The sequence below is a fragment of the Lynx rufus genome, unplaced genomic scaffold, assembly GCF_022079265.1.
Source record: "Lynx rufus isolate CCGP_SWC_20201006 ecotype Redwood Valley unplaced genomic scaffold, mLynRuf1.p SCAF_10, whole genome shotgun sequence".
Lineage (NCBI taxonomy): Eukaryota > Metazoa > Chordata > Mammalia > Carnivora > Felidae > Lynx > Lynx rufus.
In genome coordinates, this window is record NW_025814824.1 from 50826878 (window position 1) to 50853252 (window position 26375).

At 39.0% G+C, this 26375-nt stretch overlaps 1 long non-coding RNA gene across 2 annotated transcripts in view; it reads left to right on the forward strand.

The window, feature by feature from the left end:
- Window positions 1-26375, forward strand: part of LOC124501199 (uncharacterized) — a 181090-nt gene that overhangs the window by 18932 nt on the left and 135783 nt on the right. Inside the window, exon 3 of one of the 2 annotated variants that reach the window (XR_006959721.1) lies at window positions 21108-21220. This is a non-coding gene — a long non-coding RNA (uncharacterized LOC124501199). Of the gene's footprint in view, window positions 1-2378; window positions 2957-21107; window positions 21221-26375 lie in introns of those variants that run through there. The other variant, XR_006959719.1, reaches the window with a different exon arrangement.

Consider the following 26375-nt stretch of genomic DNA (forward strand, 5'->3'; position numbering starts at 1 on the left):
GTCCCCATAGCAGCTCGCCGGATGCTTATTTGTCCAGCTCTGCAAATAGTTTTGGCAATGGGAAGTGCTACCAATGTGACATCGTGGAAAATCCTGGTACATAAAAGACTTTATGACACTTCCCTTTTTTCCAGCTCACACTCTGGAGTGAACCAGTAAACAAATCATTAAAACAGGAGGAAAATTATTCTTCTGGGGTTTAAGGCTCTGTCCTAGTAAGAAAAGAACACTGTAGAAAGAAACATGATAAACAATACTTAGGAGAACTTAACTTTTAAATGACATTTTGAAGCCAACAGATTCTAAATGCTGACATCAACATTTTTAATATTTGTCCATTACTGTTTAATACAATAGGTTAAGTGTTGCTTCGGGGAGCTCGGAATTGTTCACTTCCAAGGAGTGAGAAGGATGCTCATTATTTCTCTTATTACCTGTCCTTAGAATTTGTATTGCTCTTATCGTCCACAGACTGCTCCTTGGTAATTTTTATTACTAACAAACCCATAACCTGATGGGCTTCTCTGGAAATAGAGGGTATTGTGAAGGCACTCAGGATATAGATATGGTGCTGATGGGATCAATTAAAATGAATCGTAGCCCAGGGAAAGGTGTTTTGTGGAGCATCACAATGTGACAAAGATGAGTTTAAAAATAATCGTGTATTTTATGACCACATTTCACAATCTTGTTCACCCAGATAGTTGTGACAGTCACATTCTGGACCAACATAAAGAGTGAGATAGGGGAAGACAGACTGGCAAACATTATGATTTAAAGGGAATTGATGTTTATCGATGAGCACTTCATCATTTCCAAGGGCTTTCAGGAAAAGACAGCTTCTTTTATAGACAATGAAAGAAGGGACTGTTAATTCAGGTGCATCATCTGAAAGTGTTTCCAGGCCTCCTATTTACTTTCCATTCTCTTATTGCCCTCCCTGTTAGAGATACAGCACCTGTGTGTGATAGCCTTTGAAAATCTCTCTCTCTCTTTCTCTCTCACTTACACACACACACACACACACACACACACACCACCAAACTTTGAAGGGCAAGGTTAATTGGACATGTGAGAATGTGTTGTTATTTCATATTGAATCGGGTGGCTGAGCTTTTGTGGTATTAGTTTTGTGTTATTATTTGGGGATCTGAATTTAATAATGATATAAGAACCTTCTAATAGGATGAGAGTTTAAATAACTCCCTGCTAGAGTTTTGTTTTTTAATTTCAGCTTTCATCCAAAAATTCCCTTACTCAAACCCTTTCAAGGGGTGCCTTACTTCTGAGGTACTCTAAGCCTCTGGCTGGCCTTAAAGACTCCGTCTCTTTGCCCTCCCTCTATCTTGTTCTTCTTCCATCCTCATCAGGGTGTTCTCTGTAATCCCCACCCCTGCCCCCAAACTGGGTCTTCTCTCTCTGTTCTTTTCTTACCTTCTCTTTTATCCCATCACCCATTTCCCAGATCTGACACACCTTTTATTCCCTCTGCTCTCTCCAAGTTCAGCAAAACCTATTCAAGGGCCATTTCTTCTAGGGGACCCAGATTATTCCCTTCTCTACTAAGCTCTCATTCCTTTGAAATACAGTTTTTTAAGCCATGCTCTCTAACAAACAAAATACAGGCATATATGTAATTTTACATTTTCTAGAAACAGGTAAAATGAATTTTAATGATATATTTTATTTCATCTGTTATTTTAAAAATATTTTCATTTCTACATGGAATCATGTTGAGATTATTCATGAGATGTTGTTATTTCATTCTAAGCTTCAGAAATCTGGTTTATATTTTATACTTACAGCATATCCCAATTTGGATTAACCACATTTCAAGTGCTCAATGTGGCATATGACTACTGAATCTGTACCACATTCCCCAGCTCTCAAATATGTACTTTTGTGTTTCTTATCTTTTTACCTGGACCTAATTGCAAACAACTCTTTGAAGTTGGAGCCCATGTTGATACTTCTGTTTTCACACTTCATTCCTGAGTGTATAGTAAGCTGTAAGTAATTGTCTATTGATGGATTGGTAATATTCTTATCTGTGACCCCTGTTTAAGTAACTAAAATAATATTTACTTAAGCACACTTATTCCCACTACAGCTTCCTTATGCTTGGAATTTCCCTTTTCTTCTCCATACTTACGTTATGATTCAGCTACCATATTACCTCTGTTTTGTCCGATTTGAACCTTTTGGGATATGTTGGATGGGATTATAAGAAATAGATGTACATTATTTGCAGTTCTGTTGCACTAGAGAGCAGCATTTTCACATAATACTCATCATTCGTACAACTCGGGCAAAATAGGATTTATAGCTGAAATCAATAGGATAATTGCTTCCATTGTTCTTTTTTACTTTCTTAACAGAGACTGGACAAAGACTCACAAGAGTCTGCGGATCACAAGACCCACCTGTGAAGCAGAGGCTCTCTGGTTTGATTGCATTATGGAAAAGACACAGTTTTACAAGCTGAAACCAAATCACGAGGATAGAGATAGCTTGCAAAATTGCAGGGAGGGAAAGTGGTGGGGTAGGGAAGGAGACCCTAGAGAGAATGGGGACAAACAGACAACGTGAAGTAGAGGATAAGATGAGGAGGCTTCCAAACTGTGTCAAGGGCACCAAAATGGGGGGGAAGCAGGAGGGAATGCAAATTGTCAACTATTCCACAATTTAATGAACAGTGTACTAATATGTGTACTATTTCTACTCTGTCACCAACTTAATTCAAGGCCAAGGTCTCAGAGACAGAATGCTGGAATATAATTCTAGAACTGTGCCAATAAACAATAAATCAAAGTCCATAGTTTTTCTCATCACGTAAAATTGTCATATTAAAGTTACAAACATTCTCTCCATACAGTCTAATGTTTAATGCATTCTATAGTCTTTATTAAGAATCTGTCAGTTGGTCCCTAAATGACCCATTTATTTAATTTTAAAATATTGTTTCTGTTTCTTGTTGGTATTATCAATCTCAGTTCCCTGTTAACTTTCTCCCCATATGATAGCAAATATGTCCCCTACTGAACAAAATTACTTCACTTAGCTTAATTTTACATTTAAAAAATTTCCACATTTTAAAAGTTTGGTACCTTCACATGTTAGTAGAATTTTGACAACAGGATATTAATATCACAGCTGGCTCAATGAAAGCAAAGGTACAAGTCAGGACCCACATTGCTTCGAATGAGGAGCTTGGGAGTTCACCATAGCCAAAGTGTGAAAATTCTGTTAAGATTTTGCTGCTGATCTGTTTTCTCTCAGGACCTATGCTTGCTTCCCATGCCCCAGCCAACTCCCTAATCCTGAGCACAGGCCTAGATGTCTTTATCCTGACTTCTGAAGGGCCTGGGAAACACCTCTGTCTCAATACCCCTATCCCAAACCAGTAGCTAGCCAATGGCTGGCTTTCTAAAATAAAGGCAGTGTACATATTTTGTCAGTGGAAATGGAAATGTCCACAAGTAGAAGATTTTGCTTTTTAATAATTTGTGTGGGGCGCCTGGGTGGCTCAGTCGGTTAAGCGGCCGACTTCGGCTCAGGTCACAATCTCGCGGTCCGTGAGTTCGAGCCCCGCGTCGGGCTCTGTGCTGACAGCTCAGAGCCTGGAGCCCGTTTCGGATTCTGTGTCTCCCTCTCTCTGACCCTCCCCCATTCATGCTCTGTCTCTCTCTGTCTCAAAAATAAATAAACATTAAAAAAAAAATAATTTGTAGTGTTCAGTAAAGTTTAGTCTTTAGACTGGGCCAGTCCATGATACTTATTTTCTCCTGTGTTATATTTGCTTTGATTTTATATTTTGAAATGTAATTTTAAGTATCTTGAAGCCAATAATAAAAAAAATTAGGACTTGTACTTTGTATATCTTTGATTTTTAAATTTTATTTTCTCATAATTTGTTTCTATTGCATTTTATGAACGTATTAGCTTCAGTGGGCCCCTTTTCATAGATAGTTGAGCAACACCAATGTTATTATTTAGTGTATAAAGTAGTGAAGGAATCCGCTCCCTCCCCCCGACCTGATAGAGTGGATTTTGATAGGAGATAGGAGAAAGGAAACACAGAGCTCTAGACACCTGTAGAATAAAAGAAAAAGAAAAATTGTTTCAGTGTAAATCATTGTTGCCTTCATTATTTTGCCAGAGTTAGCCCCTGCATCTGTTAACAAATCTACTACAAGCTTGTATTGAATGTAGAATGTATTCTGTGGTAAAGCCATTGTCCTTGGTGCTGAAAGACATGGTGTATGTCCTTATTTTCCTCTTGTAAAGCTGTAGTCTAGGCTTTCCAAACTTGGCTGCTGTACCTCAGAATCACATGGGATTCTCTATATGACAAGTATAGATTTCTGGGCTCCATCTGAAAACCTACTGATTCAATATGTCTGTGTGTGGTATCTCTGAAGCTGTATTTTAGAAGGTTTGGGATGATTTTGATGTTTGGTTTGTGTTGGGTAGACTACTTTAGGCCTTGGTCACCTTGTGAAATGAATTAAAGTGGAATTAGCAAGCATTAGAATATGAAAAATGTCATAAATTCAATAAGCATTTATTTAGTACTCTACCTGGTGGATACAAGCAAGTTGTTCTAGTCAGGATAATTAATGCTAGACACTATAACCAGAACATTGACATCTCATGGCTCATAAAATAGAACTTCAGTTTTTGCTCTCATAGAATGCAGTGCAGATAGATGTTCTTGGTCAGGCTGTTCTCCTTGTGAGCTCTTTTCAAAAACAGTGAATCAGAAATCTGGGCTCTTTTAACTTGGCACCCAACCATCCTTACCACATTCCTTCTAGACATTACCTGTCTAGAAGTACTCACAGCACTTTGATTAGATGAAAGAGGGAAGGTAAATTAGATCTTTCTGAGTATCCAGGAAGGAAAAGAAATGTTTTGTTGAATACACAGTATTATCTCTGCCACAGAAGTGTATAGTTTCTGTTAATGTTTTAAGCAGTTTTATTTCTTCCAAGGTAGTAGGAACCAAGACTTCTAAAGAGACAAAGTTTAAGCAAATACAAGCTTATTTCAGTAGATTCTGTGAAGAAATTTACAAAGGGTGTTCTGCCCTTAATTTGCTATTCCAAGGAGTAATTGTAATAGAGACCATTTGATTTTTTGTGGCATAAACCCTATCATCAATACCTCTAACAATAGAGGTAATAATAAGACCCTGCTTTCTATAGGGTCTCCAAATGCTTCTGTGGCCATTCCACATTCTATATATTTTGAGGTCAAGTTCTCTTCTGATCTACCTTATATTGTCTTTAATAGAGAAAGATTTCTTAAAATACAAAAGACAGAGATCTTGTTAGAGAAATCAGAGAATCTGTCTAAAATCTGACTAAAATATAATGATATAAAAACAAAAATCTCCAAAATCGAACTCACGAATTTTGCAGTATCTTTGGGAAATAAGTCATCACTCATACTTGAAATATTAAGAGTGTAGTATTATATATGATGAAATAGTAGTATAAAAGATGGAATAACTTAGGATCCAGGATAACATAGAAGAGACAGAGATCTGTCTGGCTTGAAGAATCTTTGAAGATTTTATGATGCCTCGTGACAAAGCAGGAGTAAGCTAAATCTTAAATCTGAGCAAAAGTAATGTATAAAGAGCTTTTCTAGATGATATCTCACATTATCTTTCCCAATCTTCTCAAATATCCATCCTTTCTCATTACTGTTATATTTTTATCTCCCCAAACAGTCTTCAAGAAAGTTTGGCTGGGGGATGTTAGGAATCTTTGTCTTTATATTATATTTGATGATATATAGTACTGCCAGTATATTCACTTGGATTTGAATATCTACAACTATTCTAGTTTTCCAGGTGTTCCATATTGAATTTTGAGGCCCAGGAATCAAACAGTAGGAAGAACCAGTGTGCCTTGGTGGCTCAGTTGGTTGAGTGTCCAACTCTCGATTTCAGCTCAGGTCATGATCCCAGGGTTGTGGAACCAAGCCACGCATCAGGCTCCATGCTCAGTGTGGAGCCTGCTTGAGATTCTCTCTCTCTCTCTCTCTCTCTCTCTCTCTCTCTCTCTCTCTCTTCTCTCTCTCTTTCTCTGTATCCCTCTCTCCCCCTTTTTCCCCCACCCCTCTCTCTCCCTCTTCCCCTCTCTGCTGCTTATATGGGCTCTCTCCCTCTCTTTCTCTTTCAAAAATGGAAAAAAAAATAGGAAGAAGGGAGAGGACAGAACCAGAGAGTTTTATTTGATAGAATGCCCTTGTATTGGGTATAAATATTAGTTTTCTGTAAAGCTTCTTTAATATGAATTTTCCCTAGACTTATATTAATTCTCACAAATATGCTCTCATTTTTGTCCTTAATTATTCCTGTGAATTGTTACTTACTTTTGGACCCAAAATCTGAAGGCTTCTTGCTGAGTCCGTTTGCTTCCAGACATGATGAAGTCCAGTAGATTTGCCCCTGCCAAAGCCATTGTCGTTTTACAGATTTTGACTGCTAATTGATTCCTTATTTGAGCAGACACCAGGTAATTGGCTATTTTGGTAAGGTTCTTTCAGTAAACATTTTTCCATTAATACTCTTATCCAGCACCAGATGGTTCTGATCTTTTAGTGGCACTTTTAGTGGTACTTCTTCCATCAGTTGATCAAGGCTGGCCTCTGGTCACTGCATACATGAGAACGCTTGAAGGAAGGTTGACCTTCTAGACATAATAATAATGGGCTTTGCATGAATTCACTTTTCCAGGGTGGTTGATTGATATCTAAGTCTTAAGAGCTGGAACACACAATCCAGTCCTGTCCAATACAAAGAAGTGAAAGCTCAGTGAAATTAGGTGATCTCAACAGTCATTTAACTAGTTAAAAACAGGATCTATAAAAGTTAGGTGAAGATAAAACCAAATGGTCTCTAAATACAAACTTCTTATTGGGTTAACTTAAAATTGTTTCCTCTTATTCGGATTATGTGCTGACTAATTTCCCTTCTGAATAATGACCTTTTTAAGTAAACAGTAAAACAGATTCGCTAGGAAAAGGAGGAGCTAAGGGAAGCAATATGAGGTAAAGTGTAAAATCTGTCATTTCTGTGAAGCTTGAAATATGGACAAATGAAAGGCAAGAGAGGCAGGAGGAGTTGAAGTCTGACCTATTCATCAACTTTAATGCCCTAGATTGTTGGAGACCTCACAAGGAAATAAAAAAAAGAGATGGTTTTGAAATTGTTCCTCCATGGACACTTGTCTATACAAGGTTGCAGTTTCATTGAGAGCTCTTCGTAAACTTGGGAGCATTTCAGTTATAAATATATTCAGATGATATTTGAAATTCCTCAACAAGGTGCAATTTATCTTTCAAAATAATAGCCCTTTCTGCAACGCACATGCTGCACATACAATTACTAAGTATTTGAATTTTAACAGTTTTTAGAACTGCTTTCTGCCCTTGAATTGGGTTTTGGTTAAAAGGGTCTGCATGTGTCTCCTCTAATAGCAAAGCAGAGGATGAGCGTACACCAAGGATTCATTATTTTGCCACTGAACAATTGTAAAGATAGTATTTATGAAGCTCCTGGGAACGTGTGTTAAGAACAAAACAAGTTACTCAAAGATGTCTGGGTTTTGTAAGAAGCATACCTTGACTTTGGAAGTGGACTGTCAAGGTTGTTGTATGGACCCAAGAAGCCAAAGGAGGCTTGAAGAATTGTATTTTCCATCACTTGCTTTCATGCAGGACTTCAGCTAACCTTTCCTAGAAAAATAAGGCACTGATTTTTAATGACATCCAGGAGGGCATATCATAATCGTATTGAGGAATGGCTTTGTGCATGGACAATAAGTAGGTCTGCATATCAGTGTTACCGCATTTGAAAAAGCATTACTTAAGGTGTTGAAAAACCTCAAGGATTAAAAAATGCCTATGCTTGGCAGTGGCTGTGAGGTGGCAGTTTGGTTTTCAGGATTTCCATGGTTTATGTGCCAAGAAGCAAAACGGACACACACTGTAAATTGTGCACAGTGATACACACATGCATGCTTATTATTTTTTATTAATAAAAATTATGAAACTACAACTTTCTACACAGGCCTCCATAATTAACCAGAGTTTTATTATATCAAATAATGTGCTAAGTAACTTCATAAGAGTTGTAACATCTTAGAAAATTCAATAATCTGGGGGAACCTGGGGGGCACCTGGGGGCACCTGGGTCTGACTTTGGCTGGGGTCATGATCTCATGGTTTGTGAGTTTGAGCCCAGCATCAGGCTCTCTCCTGTCAGCACATGCTTCGGATCATCTGTCCCCCTCTTTCTCTGCCTCTCCCCTGCTCATTCTCTGTCACTCTCTCAAAATAAATAAATGAAAACTTAAAAAAATTATATATAAAAAGAAAATCCAGTAATCTCATTCATCTGTTTATTTAATAAATATTTATTGAGTATTATTATGTGAAAAGTGTTATCTTAGGTGCTTTAAAGTTTATATTCATTCACACACAAAAAGGTCCTAACAAATTTTGACGGCCAGAAGGAGACACAACACAAATCAAGGAAATGTATAATAGAGAAGGATCCTTTGCTGCCGAAGCTATTAAAGACCTTGAACTGGGCCTTAGAGGTCACATGTTCTCCTGGTAAGTACATTCATTGTCTCAATAAATATTTATTCAGTGACCGTGCTCTAGGCACTGTGTTGGTAATGAGTATACAGTGGTGAAGACAGATTTAATTCAGTTCTCTTCAAACTAACAATCTGATGGAGAGCTAGGCATGAAATGATAATCACCAAGTAAAGCTAAAATAAAATGATCTCAGGAAGGCTCAGCTGACTCTGAGGGTGAGAACCTCACTTACTGTTGCCATTAGAGCAGGGCTGAATCAACTGTTTGCTATGAAGGATGGCAACGATGTAGGTCTTTGTGAAATAAATTTACTTGGAAAATGATACCTTACGAAAACTTAGTAAGCACCAGCTTTCTGCCAAAAGTTGCTAGTTAGACTCTTGCACTGCAGAAAAGAGGGAGGAAAATCCTTCAAGATTCACCTTTACCGTTACTGCACTTGGATCATTTTACTATGAGAACCTATCCTTTGTTTGACATTGTGGCTGATTATATAAGTAAGTCTGGAAAACATTCAATAACTCGGTTGCTCTAGTTTATGATGCCGTGCATTATTGACCTCTTTCATGAATAATAGGACGTGAAAGTCTATGTCATTACCTATAGTATCTCATTCAGTCCCATTATCTATAGCATCTCATTCTTACTATAGAATCATTTCCTACTCCCGGATACTAATTTATAGATGCACAGCAATGAAATTGTATTTAAAAATAACCATCAAAGCCAGGAGCATTACAGTTAAATACCTAACCTCTCAGCATACCTGAGGCTCTTCCCTTTCAAGATGCTTCATTAGAGTATCTTTATTATTCCCAATTACACTGTGCTCAGCGTTTATGTAGTAGTTCTTGATCCAAGTAGTGTGCAGCACAAGTTTATCTCATAAAAGAATTTGAGAATATTCCCTCCATAAACTTATATAGTTAACTCTGTATTGCCTATATTTATGAGTGATGGTATAGTGTAAGTCAAATTCAGAGATAATACATAGAATCGTAGCTCTGAATTGGTGATTCTCAGACTCTGTATTAGCCTTGGAAACCAATCATTAATGTTGTGCAGTGGGCTGATGAAAATAGAGCTTCTGTTGTTAAAACGAGGGCTGGAAGGCGGAGACGACTCTTATCTAGGCTGCAAGGCTCCCCAAGGAGTTTCAGGGCTTCTCAGAGCAGTCCTGAAGCTTCCAGCTCAGCCCAGCAGTCCTCCTAGCATGAGGTCTTCTTCCTGGCGGGCTGTGAAACAATCATTTTATAAGAAAATAATACAAAACTCTGTAGATTTTAATTTTCCCTGTGTGTCATTGAAAGCGACTTCATCATGATCGATTTTTGTGTTGTAGACACAAAAATTTGGTACTGTCTTCATTATTTTTGTCTTGCTCTTCTTACAATTTAATTTAATTTTTTAAAGCACTGAGTTCTTTCTCTGCTGAAAAGTAGAAGCTCAAATTATAGGTGGGTCTTTGATCTTTATGTTTACCTAAATGGGCCACATGGAAAAAAAAGTTTGGAATTTTTTCTCATAAAAATACTTTCAATACTTTCAATTTCTACCCTGTCCAGGCTTGGCAACAGGTAGACAAATGAGCATGTTTTTATTCTAATATTTTGTTTCCTCTTGCCGTCTTCTGATGGAGGTGTGAAAAGCCAAAATGTGGACAGCTGGAAGGGAAAGTAGAAATAGCAAAGAGCTGCATTAATGGAACTAGCAATATGTGAAAGGGCTTCAAGGTGCTCAGAACACAGATAATGCGTAGCTCTTCATGTGCAGATTCCAAAGCATTAGATGTCACTGCTCAGTCCCTGCCTATCTTGGAGCCTGTTGTCCTACCCTTCCCATAGCCTTAAGGCTCCTGTACAGGATCAGCCTTACCCCATTGTAGGAAGCCATCCCAAATGCCACCAGGAGGGACGTAAGTAGCTGTCTCACATTCTGATGTCTGCATTACATTACTCTTCACATTCTTATCCCATTTTGCCACTGAAATGTGAGGCTTCTCGGTGCCTAGTTGACATAGGCCTCCTAGAACTCTGCTACTCAGAGCATGGTTCAGGGACCAATAGTGTCAGCATCATCTGTGATCTTGTTGGGAAATGTAGAATCTAACATCCTGCCTCAGACCCACTGAACCCAAATCTGCATTTTGACCAGACTCCCATGTGACTCATCTACCTACTGATGTTTGAGAAGCATTGGTAGAGAACCCAGTTCCTGCTCTTTCCCCCCTAGTGACCTTGAACCCCTCCCTGGGGAACACATCTCCCTGATGAAGGTCGCCAGTCCACCTGCTTATCTGTCTTGTCAGTACTGCCTGCTCCCAGATTGGCCATCACTGTATTGGGCTTAGCTCTTTCAGTACTTTGTTATCGTTCTCTCAGGTGGCCCAAAGCTGGTGTTGCCTTCAGTTGTCTGCCTTGATCATTTTCAGGAACTATGTACGTAGCCAACTGGAATGTCTTCCAGTACCTGTACCACCATCCACCCAGTGCCTGCCCACCCAGTCTACTGCTCCTGATGTTAACTAGTCCATACTCTCACCCAAGAAACATTTTCAAGCCAGTTACTAGTGTGAAGAATTCCTTTTAAATGATTTTTTGAAATTCTCCAATGATTGATTATCACCTATTATCCTATAAAGGACTAGACAAAGTTTCAGAGTTCTTTTTTTAATGTGTTTCTCAGGGAATGAAAATGAAACATACGTGTGTCTACAGTTTGGCTTTAAGGACCTTAAAGTAACAGGTATGATTAAGATGTGCATAATTAGAGAGTAAAGCAACATTATGATAAAAATTAAAATATCTATAAGATGAAAGATACCAAAAACAAAGATAAAAAGACAAGCATTTTGTCTGGGAGAAAATATTTGCCACACATATAAAAGACAAATGATTAACATTCTGAATAAATATAGAGCTCGTATAAATGAAAAGGAAAAAAAAAAAACCTAACAGTATAAAACGAAGGGATATGAACAGTCAATTCACAGAAGAAAAGCCAGTGATCCATAAAACAAAAGAATGTTCAACTTCACTAGAAATTGGGAAAATGCAGATTAAAACAACAATGTAATAGTATCTTGCATCCCTCAGATTGGCATTAATTAAAAGTATTGGCTATAACCAGTGAGGGTAATAAAGCAGTGAAATAGACACGTTCTTACACTGTTGATATGGATGTAAACCATTACAGATTTTTGGTAGATCATTAAGATGTAACTGTACTTCTCAAAATAAAAATATTAAAACTCTTTGATCTCTTGGCCATTGCCTTTCTGGAAGCCCGTACTAAGGAAGTGTACACGTTGCACAAAGATGCACAAAGATATATGTGTGTTAATTGTAGTATAGTTTTTAATTATGAAAAGTTAGGGAAAAAATCTAAATGCTTATAAATAGGAAAATAAGTAGAATAAATTATGACCCATGCATATTTTAGAATATTCTACAATTTTATAAAGAATGGATTATATGTATATATAGAGAAAGGAAAGTGTACTAGAGGTTATAGACAAGTTCTTCCCTGGGCCTCATTTTATATAAATGTGTGTGTGTATGAGTGTGTACGTATATATATATGTATGTGTACACACACACACACACACACACACATATATATATCTCAGACATGTAACTTGGTTGAAAAAGTAGGTCATAGAAGAATATTTATAGTGCAGTTCCATTTATGTTGCAAAAATCACATCTGTCTTTCTGTATATACATGCATGCACATATGTAAAAACATTGAAAAAGAGCTAGAACATTTATCAAACTAAAATAATGAATTATTTTCATGAGGAAACAGAAGTTGGCCAGGGAAGGATGAAGAGGAACCTTAATAATTTATTCTATTATCTTTATGTTGTTTAAATCTTTACAGTGAGAATATGTATAATAATTGTGCAATAAGAAAACCAATGAAGAGAGAAAAATATCCACACCAGACAGATGATAGTAAGGAGTGTGATTATGGTATGTTCAGGGTAATAATTGCTGTGGAAGATACAGACAGGTTTTTCCTTGAGGCACATATTCCTCATCTGAAAGTTCCTCAGGGTGGAGAGATGGGAGAGGGGGTGAAATACATTTATTTTCTAAGATTTTTCCAGCTCAAAATTCCATGTCTTTACAGCTGCTTCCAAAGTGTTTTCCAAAGTGGTTGTGCCGTTTTGTATTTCTACTATCACTATATGAGAATTTCAGTTGCTTTTCATCCCTGTCAGTACTTGTTATGGTCAGGGTTTTTTCCCCTTAAATTTAGGCTTTCTAATATGTGTAAAGTGGTATTTCCTTGTGATTTTAATATGCATTTTCCCTAATGACTAATGATTTTAAACATCTTTTTTTTTGTGCTTATTTGCAATCTGAAATGAATCAGTGACCTAAAATCAAAACCTAAAACTATAAATCTTCTAGAAGAAAATGTATAAACTAATCTTTTTGATTAGTGTACTTAGCCTGAAGTAAGCAAAGATTTCTTAGGACAAAAATAAATCCCACAAACCTATGAAAGAAAAAAAAAACTCTTATAAATTGGGCTTCATAAAAATTACAAACTGGTCTTTGAAAGACACTATCAAGAACATGAAAAGATAGAGGCGCCTGGGTGGCTCAGTTGGTTGAGCATCCGACTTCAGCTCAGGTCATGATCTCAGTTTGTGAATTCAAGCCCTGCATTGGGCTCTGTGCTGACAGCTCGGAGCCTGGAGCCTGCTTTGGATTCTGTGTCTCCCTCTCTCTCTGCCCCTAACCCACTCGCATTCTGTCTCTGTCTCTCTCAAAAATAATAAACATTAAAAAAATTAAAGAAGATGAAAAGATAAACCACAGACTGAGAGAAGATGTTTGCAAAATATCTGATATTTGCATATCTGATAAAGGTTTTGTATCCAGAATATATAAAAAGCTTTTATAACTCAACAAAAAGAAAACAAGTCAATAGCAAATGATCTAGAGATGTGAACAGGCACTTCTGCTGCTTCTTTTAATGAAGCCTAGAATAAAAGATGAACTATCCTTCTCTGAGCATTGATTGAGTTAATAGCTGGTGATTAGAGTCCTATCCAGATGTAGTTATTTTTGCTGTAATAAATGTTCTTTTATGATTCTTACCTGGAATTTTTAATAACAAGTGATTAACCTTAGAATGGCCCATTTTCCACTACAAGTGAATAATTAACTGATTTTGTACACACACACACACACACACACACACACACACACACACACACACGGAGATTAGATACATAGATATATAGATACATAGACTTTTTAAAAGTAAGTTTCATGCCTAGTGTGGAGTCCAATGCAGCATGCAGCCCAGCTCCAACCCTGAGATCAAGACCTGAGCTGATATCAAGAGTGGAATGCTTAACTGACTGAGCCACCCAGGAGCCCCCATAACACTTATATTTTAAAGTGTAACTAACTAAACACATCCTACAAAAAGTGAGGTAGCTTTGTCATTTACTCCTTGAGAAGGAATTAGCAAACATTCTGTGGACAAGGATAATTAGATAAAAGTCTCCTCTTCTCTTGGCTTAGTTTTCCACTTCCCCATGTTTAATAAGGTGGGAAATTTACACTATAAACCCATCACTTCTCCCTTTGTTTTGGAGCAGGGGATGGTACAATCTAAAAATGGCAAACACACACACACACACCACACACACCACACACACAAAAACAAAACAAAACAAAACCACCCCAGAAACAAAAAACACCCCCAAAATGGCATTACCATTCACTGGTCGAACACCTACATGGAATCACGTAGAATATTCTAGAAGAACTTTTGACAGGTGATATTTCTTAACAGAACAGCATTGATTAGCTGTGGCTTCTCTTTGGCTCTTCAGTTTGTTCTCCATTCCCTGTGTCCACCCTTCCAAGAGCAGAGTTATCTCCAACACCTTCTTGCTTGCATCCTCTCTGCTACCCCTGCCAGCTCATTTTTCATCTATTTGCTCCCTTCTCTAAGTTTTGTCCTTCTTTGAGTCCAGTTCTGATGCTGGAGAGGGTGTGGAGGAGAGGAGAGGGCTGGCCTTAGGGTGAAGCTGACCTACCTCCAATATTTTCAGATTCCCAGCAGGAGTGCACATGGATAGTCTCACATAGTCTCTGATGTGGATTGAAAGTCTTCCTTTAGTTAAGAATGTGAAGTTGGAATTTTGACCTTTTCATGTTATGGATTTGATAAGAATAATTCTATTGCCTGTTGGTATAGTTTCGATCAGTAATTAAATATCCATTATATAAGAATTTGTAATGTGTGTCATACTCAAGAGATGTCTATTCACTCCCATTGTTTTCAATTGTTAAAAATTTAAGCAGGCTGTCTCTTTAAAGTTTACAATAATTTTTTATTTCACTTTTCTTTTTTGAGCTTCATGTTCATATATTCTATTGCTATTACAATCTTGACTTGTGCTCATTCTCAATTATTTTGGTAGGTAGAATAATTGCCCCCTAAAGATCTCCATGTCTAAACCTTGGATCCTTTTGCCATGCATAGGACATTGCTGATGTGATTACGGTTAAGGATGTAGTATCCAGGTGGGTTCATCTAATCCTATGAGTCCTTAAGGGGAATCTTCCCCAGCTGCAGTCAGAGAGGAAGATAAAGCCATAGAACAACAGTCAGTAAGATAGGAGGTGAGGAATTAACTTGCGGTTGCTGGTTTTGAAGATGGAGGAAGGAAGCCATGGGCCAAGGAATGTGGGTAGACTCTAGAAGCTGGAAAAGGCAAGGAATGGATTCTTCCCTGGAGCCTCCAGAAAGGAATGCAGTTCTTGAACTTAGCTGTGTTGGACATCTGGCCTATGGAATGGCAAGATAATAAATTTATATTGTTTTAAGCCACTGAGCTGTGGTAATTTGTTACAGTAACAATGGAAAGCTAATACTAAAGGATCAAACCATCAAATGCAATTACATTTAATGTGCATAAAATTTAGACATTTTCATCTAAAAATTAAATATAAAAATTTTAAGCTAAAATAATTTTTCATGTAGCCTTTCCAAAAACCTCATATACTTATTAAATGTTGGATGACAAACTTATCCAACATAATTAAAAGAAAACGTACAAATCATAATAAATCTAATCATTTAAAATAAAATTATTTAAATAAAGTTTTGAATTATTTTAGTTTAGTATTTATATATTTAATAAAGTCTTAAGTATTTTCATGATGATAAAGTTTTTGGGCTTTTCATGTTCAATGTCCATCTAATTGCCAATACTTCAATCACATTACGCCTAAGCCTACATATACACAAATTTATGAAACACTCAGTATTGTAAAGGTTCTTAAACCACCATGTTTCATTTTCAAAAGCTGATCTAATTCATAAATACCTCCAGACCTATGAATCGGAACGTGAAGAGAAGAAAACAGGTTCGTGGTACTCCTGGGGAAACTGTATTTCATTATTCAGGAACCTATTGTATTTGGATTATCCGAGAGGAAGGATTTGACAAGTTAATTAGTCTTTTTTCTTATTTGAGCACTTCTGCCACTCAGACGCTCCCTACCTAAGTCAGTATTTGTCTCTGATTTCAACAACCCACAAACCTTCACAGAATTCGGGTACATTTGCCTTTTGATCTGAAGTCATAGGGTTAAGATATGTGAGAAGCATTTCTTGGGGGCCTCGAATGGTGAGTCATGGAAGCAGGTGTTTGTGGTTGTGGATCCTGCTATGCTGGTGCTGAGCATTGGATCTCCAGTGACAGAGCCACCTGTGTGTTCCCTGGAGAATTTGTTTAAGTCTGTGATATGCCAGGTGCTCTAAAGCACAAGGCGCATAAGAGTGGCGCCTCGTTCCTGGGCTTCAGGGAAGTATTGAAATATCTAACACATGCACTCAGACCTTTTAGACCATGAGGTGTAATCTCCAGCTTATTGTGCTAACAGAGTGTTTTCTTCAGGGTTGAGTTATATGACAAATGGCTCCCATTTAATTGTTTTAATACTGGAGATGCCAGGCTCCAGAAAGAGGGAGGGGAAATATTTAAGAAAACCCATTCTTTCATTCCAGTAAGTATGGCTCCCTTTACTGATCATCTCCAGTATTCCATGGCTGGGGCTTGGCCCTGTTGGATCCAAATTCTTATGATCGAATTTTGTTTCTCACCAGACTTTGCATCATATTCTGTTCCCCTCCCTTCCCAATATCTTTCTCCTGCCCACATGCTCTCCTGTGGCTGCACATTGGGCATTTGCAGGGGTCTGTGTCTCTACTGCCCTGGCTTAGGTCTCCCCGGGACTTCTCCCTGAGCCCTGACTGCCCTCACCCTTTGTCAGCTGGTTCTCACTTTTATTGAGTTGAAAAGGACTCAAAGACCTTTGAGATCTAAGTTTTCATTCTAGAATTCTTTCCCAGTGGTGGGATGAAAGTGGATGTTAAATATTTCTGTAGCAGAAGAGAAAGTGTTGTCCCTACGCGAGAGTCCACCTGAGAGTGTTAGTGTAAATGGGCCAAGCCAGGTGTGATCACTAACCCTTACCCCTTGAAGACCAGCGAGCCTCTTACCAATCACTCATTATGAAGTCCTACTTTATTATCCAGCATTTATTTCAACAGGACTTGGTGACATAAAAATAAAATATGAGGATTGCTCAAATATTGTAGAATAGAGAGCAGTGTGGCTGGAGCTCAGCCATTAGCAAGCATCACTAATTTTAAATGCCCTCTTGCTGCTACCTGTCTGGGCACTAAATTTGCATACTCTGGCCACATGTCCCTTTTGCACAGTAAAAGGGACGTTTTATGCCTTGGAGAATGTTTCTGGGAACATCAGTGTAAGTAAGCAAAGTAAACCCTTTCTCTAGACTACCTCCAGGTTATCTCTCTCAGGAGAGCCCTACAGAAGCCAAGGCTTGCCTTCCTTGAAACTCCAGAGCTGGGCAGCAAGCTGACCTTGAACTTTCTACTGTCCCCTCTGTGTAGGATTTAGGAAAGGCAGGCATGGTACGGTCTTCAAATATTTGAGGAGCACCACAAAGTTCCTCTTAGTAACTACTAAAGTTCCCAAGCAGTAACTGGAAATCTCGTAAGATAAATGGTAACAGACTTTTTTTTTTTTTTTAAGGAAAAGGAACCAGTGAATGAAAACTTCCCCCTTTTTTATTTAACAAATGAGTTTAAAAAATCAGAGGTCTGCAATTTCTCATTTTTTTCTGTTCCTTTTCCTTTTTTGCAGCCTTATTAATATAACCATAGCCTAGAATTCTAAGATTGTTTTTTAAAAAATGGAGTTAAAACATGTTAAACTAGGGTAAGTGAATGGGATCTCCCAAGCACAGGCTTTGCCAAGCCTAGTCTCCTTGACTCTTCAACAGCTGAGGCCATTTGATTCATATCTGTGGACTCAGTCCTGAGTCCTGTTCCCAGTTTTCTAAGAGTAATCGTATTGAAGTATTGAGTATTGAATACACATATACACATTTTTTTTTTTTAAATAAGTCTAGAGCAATGGTCCTCAACGCTAGCTGTGTAGGAACAACAGGTAAGGAACTTCTACAACATATCAGTGCTTAAGCTCACTACTACACCAATTAAGACAGACTTTTTGTGGGTAGAGAATCTTTTTATTTTTTATTTATTTAGACAGAGCACAAATGGGGAAGTGGGACAAGGGGAGAGAGAGAAAGAGAGAGGAAGAATCTTTTTTTTAAAATTTTTTTAAACGTTTATTTATTTTTGAGACAGAGCATGAGTCAGGGAGGGTCAGAGAGAGAGGGAGACACAGAATCTGAAACAGGCTCCAGGCTCTGCACTGTCAGCACAGAGCCCAACGCGGGGCTCGAACTCACGGACCATGGAGATCATGACCTGAACCGAAGTCGTATGCTTAACTGACTGAGCCACCCAGGCGCCCCTTGAGAGAGGAAGAATCTTAAGCAGGCTCCATGCTCAGTGTGGAGCCTTACACAGGGATGGATCCCATGACCCTGGGATCATGACTTGAGCCAAAATCAAGGGTCAGATGCTCAACTGTTCAACTGACTGAACCACCCAGGTGTCCCCTGGGGAATCTTTTTAAAAGACCCCAGGTTCTTCTAATTTTCCACCAGGGTTAAATACCATTCTTCTAGAGTATTGGCTCCCTACTAGGGGTGATTTTTGCCTTCCAGGGAACATTTGTCCATGTCTAGAGACCTTTTTGGTTGCCACAGCAGGGATGGTGCTACTGGCATCTAGTGAGGCCTGGACTGACTGCTGAGCTCCTGTGATACCTAGGACAGTCTCCACAGCGAAGAGTCACCTGGCTCACAATGTCCGAAGTGCCAAGGTTTAGAAACTCTGATCTAGGCGGACCCCAAGGCTCTGTGTCAAGTTCCTCTCCAGCTGATGCTGTTGAGATTCTAGTAGCATATTTCAGGTGTGATATCTGGATTCTTGCCCAATTCACAAAGCCTCCATTCCTACAACTCCCTATCCCAAACCTTAATGTTTATTAGAAGAATGAAAGATCTTCAGAAGGCTGTCTGCCTTCTTGCTCGCCTGGACAGCTGAAGAATGATTGCTCCCAATGTCCATTACTGTGCTCTGCTCTGTGCAAATGGTACCATCTTTCAGACTTCATACTGCTAACTGTTTTCCTCTTTGCAAGAGTTTTTAATATTGGAGTTTTCATTCTAGCGTTTTGGTTTTTTTCTTTCTGTGGTTACATGAGTAATTAATGGCAGAAAAAAACCACAAAAAACCTCAGGGGCATTTATAGATAAGGGGTCATCCAGGATTCAGGGAAGAATTGGCCAGCATTTGCAAAAAAAATTCTTCTGCAACATGATTGTCAATAATGAGAATGCATGCTAGCAGGAAATTTGTAAGTAAGACAAGCAGGCCTTTGCCCCAGGAGACCTTTTATGAGCAGACTACTTCTAGAATCAGAATATGTCTGATTGAGAGAAGATTCAGCAATGGCAAGAATGAATGAATAGAGATAGATGGGCAAACATGAACCCAGAAAGACATATAAACTTCAGTGTTCTACCTTTTCCTGGGAGGGTCTAGCCCTCTGTCATGGTGAAGGCAGCAGAGCGAGCCATCAAAGCAGTGGAACTTTAAATTGCTCCGAACTCCTTATTTAGGCCCTAGAAAAGTCAAAATCTACCCTTTCTTACTTCTGGGTCCCTGATGTGGAGCTGGGTTCCCAGATTTAGAAAATACAAATACAGGGCCCTGGTTAGATTTGAATATCAGATAAACAACAAGTATTTTTTAGTATAAGTATGTCCCAAATATTGTATGGGATGTATTTATGCTGTACAAAACTTTGTTGCCTATCTGAAATTCAGATTTAATTTGGTATCCTGTCTTTTACCTGGCAACTCTCACCTGGAGTTTCCTTCCAAGCAGAGACAATGAGGAGTAGACCAGTTAGGATAACATGGAGCTGCAAGGCCAGGACTTACTACCTACCACTGACTTAAACAAAGTTGGTAGAAGAAACAGTGGTGGGTGGTACCCAGAAGCTCTCCCATATGCTCATGCCCAATGTACTCCTTTTATGATCTTAATATCCTTTCTCCTTATGACCTCATTCTTTGCAGCTTACACACCTCCCAAATATTTCTATGCAGACAGTCCTCATTTTCTTTTCTTTTTTTTTTTTATAAAAAAATTTTTAATGTTTATTTCTTTTTTTTTTTAATTTTTTTTTTCAACGTTTATTTATTTTTGGGACAGAGAGAGACAGAGCATGAACGGGGGAGGGGCAGAGAGAGAGGGAGACACAGAATCGGAAACAGGCTCCAGGCTCCAAGCCATCAGCCCAGAGCCTGACGCGGGGCCCGAACTCACGGACCGTGAGATCGTGACCTGGCTGAAGTCGGACGCTTAACCGACTGCGCCACCCAGGCGCCCCTAATGTTTATTTCTTTTTGAGAGAGAGAGAGAGAGTCAGTGAGTGAGCAGGGGAGGGGCAGAGAGAGCCGGATACACAGAACCGGAAGCAGGCTCCAGGCTCTGAGCTGTCAGCACAGAGCCTGATGCGGGGCTTGAACTCATGAACCATGAGATCATGACCTGAGCTGAAGTTGGACGCTTAACTGACTCAGCTACCCAGGTGCCCCCAGACAGCCCTCATTTTCTGAATGCAAAGTTAACCAGACCTAGAATGGCTGTCCTCTGATTACTATTTCCTTCATTCATATGAAGTTTTTCCTTCTTCATTGTAATGTGATTTCCATAAGACAGGGAACCGTTTCCAGTGTAACTGCAAATGGAATATGTGCAGAAGAGTTTGACAAAGATTTTTAACTCCACGTAGTTAAGACTCCTGTGTCGTTGGCCACACTTTGTCTGGTAGTCAAAAGAATGCAGATAATTCTGTAGTCCTATTTTCTCTCTTTGTTGTTGTTTTTTTTCTCTTCCCATTGTGTTTGACTTGTCCTCAAGTTTTACATCTCTTTAATTTGTTAATTTTATGATGCCTTTTCTCTTCCTGTTTCATGGATCTGCTTTTTATCCAGGACTTTCTATTCAACAAATAATAGTTAATGGACACATAAAACAGGCATGACGAACGTGCTGCAGAATGCATCACTCACTGTCAAGGCGGTGGCATTCTCCAGGATAAAGAAAGGTAAAGTTTAAAGAGCCCTTATAATTTAAGGGTTTTGGTTTTGCCTAACTTGTGCAACCCTAGTGTTCCTGCAGAAGTAGTAGTTTATTTTTCTGAGATAGGAACTTCAACTGCAAGTACTGTGAGGCTTGTGGGCAAAAGTCTGTAACTGGAGAGTAAGCCTCGCTGACTGTTTAGCATCTGATCTGTGTTCATTCATTCATCAGATTGTATTCTAATCCTGGAGATTCAGAAAGTAATAAACCTTGCCCTCATCAAGGAGACAGATAATAAACAAGTAAATAAAAAAATAAATAATTTAATCTCAGGTAGTGGTAAGTACCATAAAGAAAAATTAAGTGGAATGAGGGATAAATACACATTAGGATGGAAAGGAGGGTGTATTTTTATTATGATGGTCAGAGAAGAGTTCCCTAAGGAGGTGGTGGCATTTGACAAAAACAAGACTGATGGGAGGGAGTAAGCCATGTCACTATCTGGGGGAACCTAGACAGGAGGAACAGAAAATGCAAAAGCTTGAGTTCAAAAGTAGCCAGAGGCTGTAACTGAAGGGTAATGATCATGGAGAGTGGTGGGAGGTAAGTCAGAGAGATAAGTGGGGGCCAGATCACAGGGGAAGCTGGTAGTCCACAGAAAAGAATGCCCAGGGCAGCTATTGGACATTTTAAGCAGGGGCAAGACAGGATCTGAACGAAAATTTAATAAATCACTTTTTTTTTTAATTTTTTTTTAACATTTATTCATTTTTGAGACAGAGAGAGACAGAGCATGAATGGGGGAAGGTCAGAGAGAGAGAGAGGGAGACACAGAATGTGAAACAGGCTCCAGGCTCCGAGCCGTCAGCACAGAGCCCGACGCGGGGCTCGAACTCACGGACCGCGAGATCGTGACCTGAGCCGAAGTCGGACGCCCAACCGACTGAGCCACCCAGGCGCCCCTAATAAATCACTTTGATTACGATGTAGAGAATTGACTGGGGGAGGGAGAGTTGTAAAGCAAGAGTGATGAGGGAGACCAGTTAGGAGTATTGAAGTAGAACAGGCAGAAGAAGATGTTGGCTTAGGTAATAATAGTGGAGGTGGTGATAATTACTTAGAGCATATGGCAAATGATGTGATTCGTGGCAGGAAATAGAGGAATCAAAGATGATGTTTAGGCTTTTGACCCAGGCAACTGGGAAAATAGAGATGTCATTTCTTGAGATGAAGAAGACTACATAGAAACAGTTTTTGTTGTTGTCTTTGAAATATTTAAAAAAATGTTTTTAATGTTTATTTATTGTTGAGAGACAGAGAGAGACAGAGCATGAGCACGGGAGGGGAAGTGAGAGGGAGAGACAGAATCTAAAGCAGGATCCAGGCTCTGAGCTGTCAGCACAGGGCCCAGTGCAGAGCTTGAACTCACAAACTGTGAGATCATGACCTGAGCTGAAGTCGGACACTCAACCAACTGAGCCACCCAGGCGCCCCATGTTTGAAATATTTTTTTGTAAATATATTTACAAAATACCCATGAATGTAGTACAAGTAACTTTTTTTCCTGAACTATTTGTAAGTTGCCCACTTACAAATAGTTCAGGAACTTTTTCTTTTGTTCTTACAACTAGATGCCCCACCACTGTTGAATATGCTAGTCGTCTGTACTTCTGTATGCAAAGCATTTACTGACTATTCAATCTGTTTATATTCAAAGTATTTATTAGGGTTTAGTTTCTATTCTTACTAACAAGGATAGTCTCCTGTACAACTGTAAAACACCAAGCTGAGGAAGCTAACGTTGATTTTCTTCTACCATCTAATTCTCAGACCACGTTCATGTTTTCCAGTTGTTCCAACAATGTCTAAAAATATCCAGTTCAGGGGTGCCTGGGTGGCTCTGTCGGTTATGTGCCCGACTTAAGCTCAGGTCATGATCTCACAGTTGGTGAGTTCAAGCTCTGCACTGGGCTCTGTGCTGACAGCTCAGAGCCTGAAGCCTGCTTCGGATTCTGCATCTCCCTCTCTCTGCTCCTCCCCCACTCATGCTCTGTCTCTCTCTCTCTCTCCTTCAAAAATAAAAAACAAACGCATTAATTTTTTTTTTTTAAATATCCAGTGCAGAGTCATGCAGCGCTTGGTTGTCCTATTTCTTTTGTCTTGTTTAGTCTGGAAGAGTTTCTCAGTCTTTCATTAGCTTTTTTTTTTACGTTTATTTTTGAGAGAGAGAGACACACAGAGTGTGAGTGGGGGAGGGGCAGAGAGAGAGAGGGAGACACAGAATCTGAAGCAGGGTCCACCCTCTGAGCTGTCAGCACAGAGCCCGACGTAGGGCTCGAACCCACGAACCGTGAGATCATGACCTGAACTGAAGTCAGATGCTTAACCAACAGAACCACCCAGGCGCCCCTTTCATCAGTTTTAATGACTGTTTTAGTTTTCTGTGTTGCATAAGAAATATCACAGGTTTAGCAGCTTGAAGCAACATATGTTTATTATCTCAGTTTTTGGAGGTCAGGAGTCTAGACATGGCTAGGTTGGATCCTCTGCCTCCTGGTCCTGTCAGGCTGTAATCCACATGTCAGCCAGTGCTATGGTCCCATTAGAGGTTTGACTGGGGAAATATCTGCTTCTTAACTCCCTCACATTGTTGGCAGAATTAATTTCCTTGCTGCTGCAGCATCAAGGCTTCAGTTTATTGCTGGAGATCACCCTGAGCTCTTGCAGTTCCTTGCCACGTGGTTTTCTCCAGGGTGACCACTTACTCCATGCTGGCTTTCTTCTTCCAGGACAGTGAAGTTACCAGCACCTCTGCTAGCAAGATGGTCTTATACATATTTTAATGCAGTTGGGGAAGTGACACCCCATCACCTTTGCTATATCCCATTGGTTCTGCCCAAACTCAAGGGCATAAACACCAAGGGACAGTTGGTGTTCAGTTTAAAGTCTGTCTGCCACAATGACTTTGATGCTTTCAGAGATAACTGTATAGAAGTTCCTCAATTAGTGTTTGATAGCTCTTCATGATTAGAATAAGCAAGTTAAAAAAATCTTCTTACTGAATATTACAGGTATGATTTTGAATTATTCTCATTGTATTGTATCTGGTGGCTCATAATTTCAGTTTGCCCCATTACTTATGTTAACTTTGATTATTTGAATTCAGTGATGTCTACTAGGGCTTCTCCACTGTAAAGTTGCTTTTTCCTTTTATAAAGTATAAGTGTTTGGTGTAGAGGTACTTTAAGACCATATAAATGGCCCATTCCTCATTGTCCTTTTAATAAGTCACTCAATCATTTATTCAGAATGGATTTACAATTTCCTATTTAATTCAATGGGTTATAGCCCATTACTATAATTACTTTGATCCTTAAGTTATTCCAGATTTTTCCTTCAGAAGTCCCTTCAAAATGCCTTCTGTGTTCTTTTGACATATCTCTATCATTCTTTGAGCACTTCCTTTCAGGAGCAATAAAGTACTCTAGGCTCATGTACTTTCCTTGCCCCGGTGCTGAAATCACTCATTACTTCATGGAGCCCTGGACAAGCCAAGATCTGGAGGTTAGTTAATCTCATTGGTATTGGGGTCTTGATCTGAGGCCCTCTTAGTGGCCAGAGTTAGGGAATATTTGTCTATTTGTCTGTCTATCCTCACATTTACATCTGTAATTCCCTATCTCTATTAAAAGTAATGAGTTCACACCAGTACTTCTAATTTCAGTCCAAAGTCTATTCTGTTGTTTTCCCTATCCATATTTGTAATTCCCTTCTCTGACGGTGAGAAAGCTGGCTGTCATTAGCTTTATTATATTATTTGATCAGTTGCTCTGTATATGACCCATCTTCCATTGCTGCTGCAGTATCCCGTGAGGATACCCTTCTTACCCAAGACTCTGACATCCCTAGCTGGGCTGCCATTATCCTGCAACACACCTTCCTCCCCCCAGCCAAGAGTGCCCTTGTCAACTCCCCTATGCTTCAACAATCAATCTGAGCCACACCCCTGTGCCAGTCTTCCTCCTGTTGCTTAGGCTCTGACACCTCAAATCATGAGTTTGTTTGTTTTTTTAATCATCTTTTATCCTTACTAATTGTTGAAATTCTCTAACACAAAGTGACAGATATTATGTGTTTGTGTGAAAACGGCCACCAGTTATATCAAATAATAAGGATTAGCTACATTTATTTGTTGATTAATGGCATAAATAAGATGAATGAAGCCAGAAAACTCATGTTAGACAACTATCCCATGACTTGAGTGAGTAATGCATTCCATGGAGCAGATTTAGTTCTTGATGTCATGATGCTAATCACTCTTGAAAGTCTCTAGAGAAGAGGGGCGCTTTGGTGTCTCAGTCGGTTAAGCATCCGACTTCAGCTCAGGTCATGATCTTGTGGTTCGTGTGTTTGAGCCCCACGTCGGGCTCTGCGCTGACAGCTCAGAGCCTGGAGCCTGCTTTGGATTCTGTGTCTCTCTCTCTCTCTGCTCTGTCTCTCTGTCTCAAAAATAAATAAAACATTAAAAAAAGAAAATATCTAGAGAAGAAAACAAAAATTACACAAGATAACAGGAGTCCCTTCCTTATAGCAACTGCCTTCCAGAAAGAAAGGATGCAGGAAACAATACATTGTCATAAAGTTTATGGATTAAATTCTGTGTGAAATGGTAATATACTTTTTACTAGAAAACACTGAAGCTCTTTAAGAAAATTAGTAATTGGGGATCTTCAAGTATCTGGAAATGTGAGGAGTGTGATACTTAATGGTGTTGAATCCTGCAGAACTCCTTGTGGGTTATAAAACCAATTTCTTCAAGAGACACTGCTGCTGAATGCCTTTTTACCAAATAGCCTTGGGGGAAAACAGATTTGAGATTCAAGGTGCATCATTTGTTGAAAAGTACAAAAGAAAGCAAAAATAAAGTTAGGAAACAAGACAAATTTTATTGTTAGCCATTTTATGATTTCACTAATCTTTTGCTGTAGCCATGTTTCAAAGGCAGAAATGTAAGTCAAACTCTGCATTTGATCGGATTACAAAGCCAGGTGTCAATTTAAGACTTGGTTTTGGAAAGGAATTTTAGCTGTTACAAGATCACTTTTCTGTTTTTCTCCAATATTTCGAACTTGCGCAAACTATACTTTTGAAATCAGAATCCTTACCCCTTCTTATGAAAA